Source organism: Anomaloglossus baeobatrachus, chromosome 7, assembly GCF_048569485.1.
Source record: "Anomaloglossus baeobatrachus isolate aAnoBae1 chromosome 7, aAnoBae1.hap1, whole genome shotgun sequence".
Classification (NCBI taxonomy): domain Eukaryota; kingdom Metazoa; phylum Chordata; class Amphibia; order Anura; family Aromobatidae; genus Anomaloglossus; species Anomaloglossus baeobatrachus.
This window is the reverse complement of record NC_134359.1, coordinates 271,491,971-271,499,447: the sequence shown is the minus strand read 5'-3', so window position 1 is coordinate 271,499,447 and position 7,477 is coordinate 271,491,971.

Genomic DNA, 7,477 nt, shown 5'->3' with positions numbered 1-7,477 from the left:
ACGAGGGTAGCACAGAGGTGCCCACGCACGTGTACTTTCAATAACCAGGTGAGTCCGGTGGAGACTCGAGGAGCTCACCTGGGACAGGAACACGGCCTGTTAAAGGAGATACTACCGGAGCAGCAAGGCAGGAACACGGCCTGCAAACCAGGTGCTGCCTGAGCAGCAAGGGCAAAGCCCACGAAAGACAATAATGCCTGAGCAGTGGCGTGGCAGCACGCTGCTAGACATCCAAACATAGAAGGATGGTCGCGCGCCGCCATGATGGCAGGGGGAGCTTTTAAGGAGGTGTAGGTCCACCCAAGGGCGGGCGCGAGATGGACGTGACCCAATCAGGATTCGTGACGTCTTGGCCCGGCCAGTCAAGATTCAGCACACCACCAGCCTTGTTATCGGGCCGTGTGATATCAGTGAGCGAATCAGAAGACGTCACGTGGGGCACATACTCATCTTCCTGCCTCTGGGTCATAAAGGCGGGATCCTCGGTTTCACAATGTGCAGAGATAAGGGAAGTCTTGCTGCTTCCCTGAGTATCCATCCTTTGCACACTGCGCAACCTCCCCGACCCTCTGTGATGGTGAGCAGGAGGGCTCGTGGCAGACAAGGGATGGGAGACCACTCCATTCCTTGCAAGGGGAGAACCACTAGGTGTCACCCTTCTGCTGCGTCTCCAAGGAGGCAACTCCTGCAGTCTCCCAGACCTTTGGTGCTGCTGAGCAGGAGGGCTCGCGGCAGACAAGGAATGGGGGACCACCTCATTCCTTGCAACAGGAGAGCCACGAGGTGTAACATATCTCCCTATAATGCAAAGCACAGCAACCCAAGGTATGATATAGTAACTACCTGATAGTACTGTAGATGAGACCTGGGTCTGGGTGAACGGTCCCTCCACCCCAACGCCGTTTCGCCCTAGCTTCTTCCGGGGGCGTCAAGAAGCTAGGTTAGATGTTAGATCCGACAGTCCTGGGACTCTACCCGGCTCATCCCGAATTGCCCTGGTGCGATGGCAATTGGGGTAATAAGGTTAGGTTAATCATGATAGGCGTCTCCCCGAGATACCTTCCATGATTAACCTGTAATGAAAGTAAATAAACACATACACCCGAAAAATCCTTTATTTGGAATAAAAGACAAACCCCCCCCTCTTTTACCTCTTTATCAATCCCCCAAACACCCATACAGGCCCGCAGTAATCCACACGACGCTTTACGTTCTGCTACATGAAGTTGACAGGGAGCGCCGTAGAACATGAGCGCTCTGTTTCAGCTCCATGCAGCAACTGAAGTGAGCCGTGCTGTCACCGGAGACTTCACTAAGGTAGTGCCTGAGTGTGTGCGAGGATGAAGATGGGGACGGCAGTGCCTGTGTGTGCGGTGATGATGATGACTGCGGTAGTGCTGGGGTGTATGCGGGGATGATGATGAGTGCGGTAGTGCCAGGGTGTGTGCGGGGATGATGATGAGTGCGGTAGTGCCAGGGTGTGTGCAGGGATGATGATGAGTGCGGTAGTGCCGGGGTGTGTGCGGGGATGATGATGAGTGCGGTAGTGCCGGGGTGTGTGCGGGGATGATGATGCGTGCGGTAGTGTCGGGGTGTGTTCAGGGATGATGATGAGAGCGGTAGTGCCGGGGTGTATGCGGGGATGATGATGAGTGCGGTAGTGCTGGGGTGTGTGCGGGGATGATGATGACTGCGGTAGTGCCGGGGTGTATGCGGGGATGATGATGAGTGCGGTAGTGCCGGGGTGTGTGCGGCGATGATGATGAGTGCGGTAGTGTCGGGGTGTGTGCGGAGATGATAATGACTGCGGTAGTGCCGGGGTGTATGCGGGGATGATGATGAGTGCGGTAGTGCCGGGGTGTGTGCGGGGATGATGATGGGTGCGGTAGTGCCGGGATTTGTGCGGGGATGATGATGACTGCGGTAGTGCCGGGGTGTGTGCGGGGATGATGATGGGGGCAGTAGTGCCGGAGTGTGTGCGGGGATGATGATGACTGCGGTAGTGCCGGGGTGTATGCGGGGATGATGATGGGGGCAGTAGTGCCAGGGTGTGTGCGGGGATGATGGGTGCAGTAGTGCCGGGATGTGTGCGGGGATGATGATGGGGGCAGTAGTGCCAGGGTGTGTGCGGGGATGATGGGTGCAGTAGTGCCGGGATGTGTGCGGGGATGATGATGGGTGCGGTAGTGCCGGGGTGTGTGCGGGGATGATGATGAGTGCGGTAGTGCCGGGATGTGTGCGGGGATGATGGGTGCAGTAGTGCTGGGATGTGTGCGGGGATGATGATGGGGGCGATAGTGCCGGGGTGTGTGCGGGGATGATGAGTGCGGTAGTGTCAGGGTGTGTGCGGGGATGATGATGGGGGCAGTAGTGCCAGGGTGTGTGCGGGGATGATGGGGGCAGTAGTGCCAGGGTGTGTGCGGGGATGATGATGACTGCGGTAGTGCCGGGGTGTATGCGGGGATGATGATGAGTGCGGTAGTGCCGGGATGTGTGCGGGGATGATGGGTGCAGTAGTGCCGGGATGTGTGCGGGGATGATGAGTGCGGTAGTGTCGGGGTGTGTGCGGGGATGATGATGGGGGCGGTAGTGCCTGCGTGTTTCTCTCTGTCTTCTCTCTCTCTTTCAAATTTAAATATGCTTTATTGGCAGGACCATAATACAATTAGTGTTGCAAAAGTAAGAGAAATACAGTACGTGTGGTGGGAGGGGATCAAGGTTATGGGGAGTTGGGGGCAAAATTTGGGCTCTGAAAGTCCTTTTAGGTGCCTTATGTTCCCCTCAGCTTATGGCATGTGGTGACATATTGGGCGGCGATCTCCACCATTGATTCCTCTTCCCCCAGTAGGATGCAGAGTTTCCTCTCCTCGTCCATGGATGGAAAGTCCGGGTTATGAGTGGTACGTTTCTGGAAGTAGGAGGCCCTCACTGCTGAGTATTTGTTACAGTGCAGCAGGAAATGTGCCTCGTCCTCCAGAGCCCTCTGCTGGCAGTGCTGGCACAGTCTGTTCTCCCGTGGCTTGTATGTCTGTCGGTGCCGCCCTGTTTCCACCTCTAGGCTGTGGGCACTCAGTCTGTACAGGCTCAGTGTCTACCTGTCTTTGGGGTGGCGTAACCTTTCCAGATATGGGGCCAGAGTGTAGTCCCTCCGCAGTGACCGGTAGATGGGGAGTTTCTGGGAGTTCTCTAATTCACTCTTCCAGTCCTCTATGTATTGCATCTTGCAACTCTCAGAGATCTCTTTGATTTGGGCTTTTGTCAGCGTGTGTTGCTGACTTTGGCTGGACTGGCTGCCGGGGTTCCTGGCTTGCTCTGGCTCAGCAGATCTTTATGATGGTAGGAGCTGGGGTTGCTATTTTGTATGTGCGCCTGGTGTGATAGCACCCTCTTGTGTATACTCAGCCATAAGGGGAATCTCTCTCCCTCTCTCCAGCAGGATTACTGCGGAGGGGGGTTCTTTATTTCAATAAAGATTGAGTCACTAATTAGGTTGTGTTTTATTTCTAATAAAAATATTTTTCTGTATGTTGTGTTTTATTTTTATCTGTACTAGAAATTCATGGTGGCCTTGTCTAATATTGGCGTGACACCATGAATTTCGGGCTTAGTGCCAGTTGATCATATACAGCTAGCCCTAACCCTATTATTACCCAGCGAGTCACCCATCACCAGGGCAGCTGGAAGAGTTGGATACAGTGCTAGAAGATGGCGCTTCTATGAAAGCGCCATTTTCTGGGGCGGCTGCCGACTGCAATTCACAGCAGGGTTGCCCAGAAAGCTTGGGCACCCTGCACTATGGATTGCAATCCCCAGCTGCCTTGTTGTACCTGGCTGGACACAAAAATTGTGCGAAGCCCACTTCATTTTTTTTTCATTAATTATTTCATGAAATTCGTGAAATAATTAAAAAAAAGAGCTTCCCTATATTTTTGGCTCCCAGTCGGGTACAAATAGGCAGCTGGGGGTTGGGGGCAACCCGTAGCTGCCTGCTGTACCTGGCTAGCATACAAAAATAATTTTTCTGGAGGGCAAAAAACTCCTGCATACAGTCCTGGATGGAGTATACTGAGCCTTGATGTTCTGCAGCTGTGGTCTGCTGTCTGTCAGTATGGAGGAGAGCAGACAGCAGCTGCAGAACTACTAGGCTCAGCATCCTCCATCAAGGACTGTATGCTGGAGGGAGAGGAAGGGGGAGCAGAACTGCAACGCTCAACATACTCTTACGAATTGGCACCGCCATAGCCGCAAGCAGCCTGCTGCGGTTCCTGTTGCGCCCAGGCGTCGGCTACCGTTTTTGGCCATGCCTCGGGTCGTCCAGCTGGCTGCTTCTTCCTCCACGTCTAAGTGTGGAGAGGTGGCCAGTGCGCATGCGCGCCCCAATTTACCCCAGCCAGAGTCTAGGTCCATTGTTTTGCCTAGTGAGCATGCTCAGCCTGATAGTGCCATTCTGAGGCTAAGTCCTTGGTTCAGGCTACTGAGCATGCTCCTACACTTAGTGCGAAAAGCCTCTTTGCACAGGTACTTGGACATCGTGCCGTGTCCAAGTCCTGTGTTGTGCCTACTAAGCATGCTCAGGCAGATAGTCTGATTTTCGAGACTGTTGTTCAGGCTACTGAGCATGCTCAGGCGCTTAGTGCATCAGAGGCTAGGTCCGGTAAGGACCTCACTGGGCATGTCCGGGAGGTGGCAGGCTCTGATAGGCCGACACACATCAGGTGTCCTGATGATGTGGCCACTCGAGACTGGCTCGCAGAGGCCCGCCCCTATGACACGACACCTTGGTCGTCAGACGATGACTGGTGATGTGTTTGGGGCGTGGCTGCCATGAGGTCATCAATGACGTGGCGGTTCCAGATAGGCCACTGGTGACGTCGCTGATGACATGGCACTCTGCTGTTGGACCCTGGAGATGCCATTGTGGTCCACTCTGGCTTTGGGGCCGACCCAGGTTATAAAAAGGGCTGGAGACAACATGGAGGCACGCAGTCTTCACATTTGCTCAGACAGAGCACAGCTCCATGTTAGAGCCTTATTGCGGCATAAGCCTGTGTTTGGAAGTGGTAGGTAGGGTTAGGCATCCGGTGCTTGCCATGCCAAGACACCTGTGTTCCTGGATTAGGTGTGTGAATCTATTATCCTCCTTGGCGTCCCAGTCAATGCTACTGATGTGATCTCTTGGCCTGACATGTCCTCTACACACGTGGCCATTTGCATAGTGACCAGAAACACTAATCGGAGGACCGCTCGGTCTGTCGCGTCTGACACACGTGGCCGACAGGGCGCTATCGCAGCGGTCTTCTCGGCGGTCTTCTCGGTCAACGCTATCTGTTCACCATCCGACCTGATGTGTTCCCTGCACACGTGGTCGGGGTTGCGCCAATTCCACCAAAACGCTAACTGGGTTGTCGTCCGGTCTGACGTGTCCCTACACACGTGACCGGTTCCCTGGGTTATCTCAGAGCCATCCAGCTCTATAGTCTCCACCTAACCCACAGGGTGCCAGCAGCTCCATTACCATCTGGAGTACCGTGGGCCCCGACTGGCGATTGGGATATATACCCCCTGGTCCTAATCTACCGGTTCCCCCGTAACACATACTTCATTTACTAGTGTATGCAGGAGAACAGACAGCAACTACAGAACTACAAGGCTCAGCATACTCCATCCAGGACTGTATGCTGGAGGGAGAGACAGGGGGAGCAGAACTACAAGGCTCAGCAGGCTCCATTCACTAGTGTATGCAGGAGAGCAGACAGCAGCTGCAGAACTACAATGCTGAGCATACTCCATCCAGGACTGTAAGCAGGAGTTTTTTGCCCCCCCCCTCAAAAAAATGACGTGGGCTTCGCCATATTTTTGTATGCTAGCCAGGTACAGCAGGCAGGTACGGCTGCCCCCAACCCCCAGCTGCCTATTTGTACCCAGCTGGGAACTAAAAATATAGGGAAGCCCTTTTTTTAATTATTTCATGAATTTCATGAAATAATTAAAAAAACCCGACATGGGCTTCGCCCCATTTTTGTGTCCAGCCAGGTACAACTATGCACCTGGGGATTGGAATCTTCAGCACAGGTTGGCCCGAGCTTTCTGGGCCCCTCTACTGCGAATTGCAGTCCGCAGCCGCCCCAGAAAATAGCGCTTTCATAGAAGCACCATCATCTTGCGCTGTATCCAACTCTTCCAGCAGCCCTGATGCTGGGTGGCTTGCTGGGTAATAAAGGGTTAATACTAGCATTGTTTTACTAGCTAGTTTTAATCCAGAGATTCTTAAGGTCAGGCAAGTTTGACCCGGCCATTAACCATCTCCAATAATGGGTTAAAAAAAACACACCACACAGAGAAAAAATACTTTAATGGAAATAAATACACAGACACATTTAGAGACTCCATGTTTATTACTCCCTCTCACCCCTCCATAATCCTGGTCTTCTGTCGTCTTTCTCCTTCAACCCATGCAGCTCTACTACATCAGACCGCACTGCATGGGATTAGGACGCTGCTGCTCCCGTGCAGTCTAATCACTCAGTGAGCGAGCACAGGCTGCGGGTTGTAAGCGGTGACGTCACTGCTGCCACCGTTGCAATAGTAACCTGACAGGCGGGTTACTATAGCAACGGTGATCTCCGATCACCTGATTCCCGGCGCCGCTATTCACCGGCTGTGGCATCCAGTCCCTGCATGTGAGCTGACTCTGTAATGAGCGCCGACATGCAGGAACGGGGAGCGAAGCATGTGCCCAAGCATATCGCCGGTACACGGAGATACTCGAACGAGCACCGCGTACCGGAGAGATGCACTGACAGGACCTAGCATGACGTCTAGCCATGTGACCAGTCTGTAGCCAATGAGATAATACACACATGAGTGGTCAAATGCTATGACGTCACGGAAGGTCCTATCATCAGTGCTGGTTACCGGGAGGGTACAGCGATGATCGGAAGGAGAAGCGGCGGGAGACAGAGTGCAGGACGCATCGCGGGGACCTGTAAGTATAATGGCAATGTTTATTAACTGTATGTGTATATGTATAATGTGTTTGTGTTTACCTGCCATTGTTTTCACTGGGGTTCGAACACACCCGCCGTGCGATGAACCGAACTCGAACACTAGGGGGGTGGCTCATCACTAGTAAGGAGTTGCCGTGTAGCCACATCTACGGGTAATAGTGAGGACTGGCCAGACTGAGACAAGTGTGCTAGTAAAGCAAATTGTCACTAACGTGAATAGGTATGAAGGCAAGCGATTCAGAGAACGGCCTAATACCACTCCTGGGGATGGCAAAATCAAGCAGCTGTGACGACACCTTGGAAAACCGCATCAAGAGGCTGCCGACTGACGCTGGGGTGAATGCCCTGTGTGCTCCTCCCTATAGAGGCCTGTACGTGTCTCTGCTTAATTGTGAAGTGCAATGGGATATGCTGGTGCGATATAGATAAAACTTATATATTATTAGTATTATTAATGCTTTAGCCCAGGG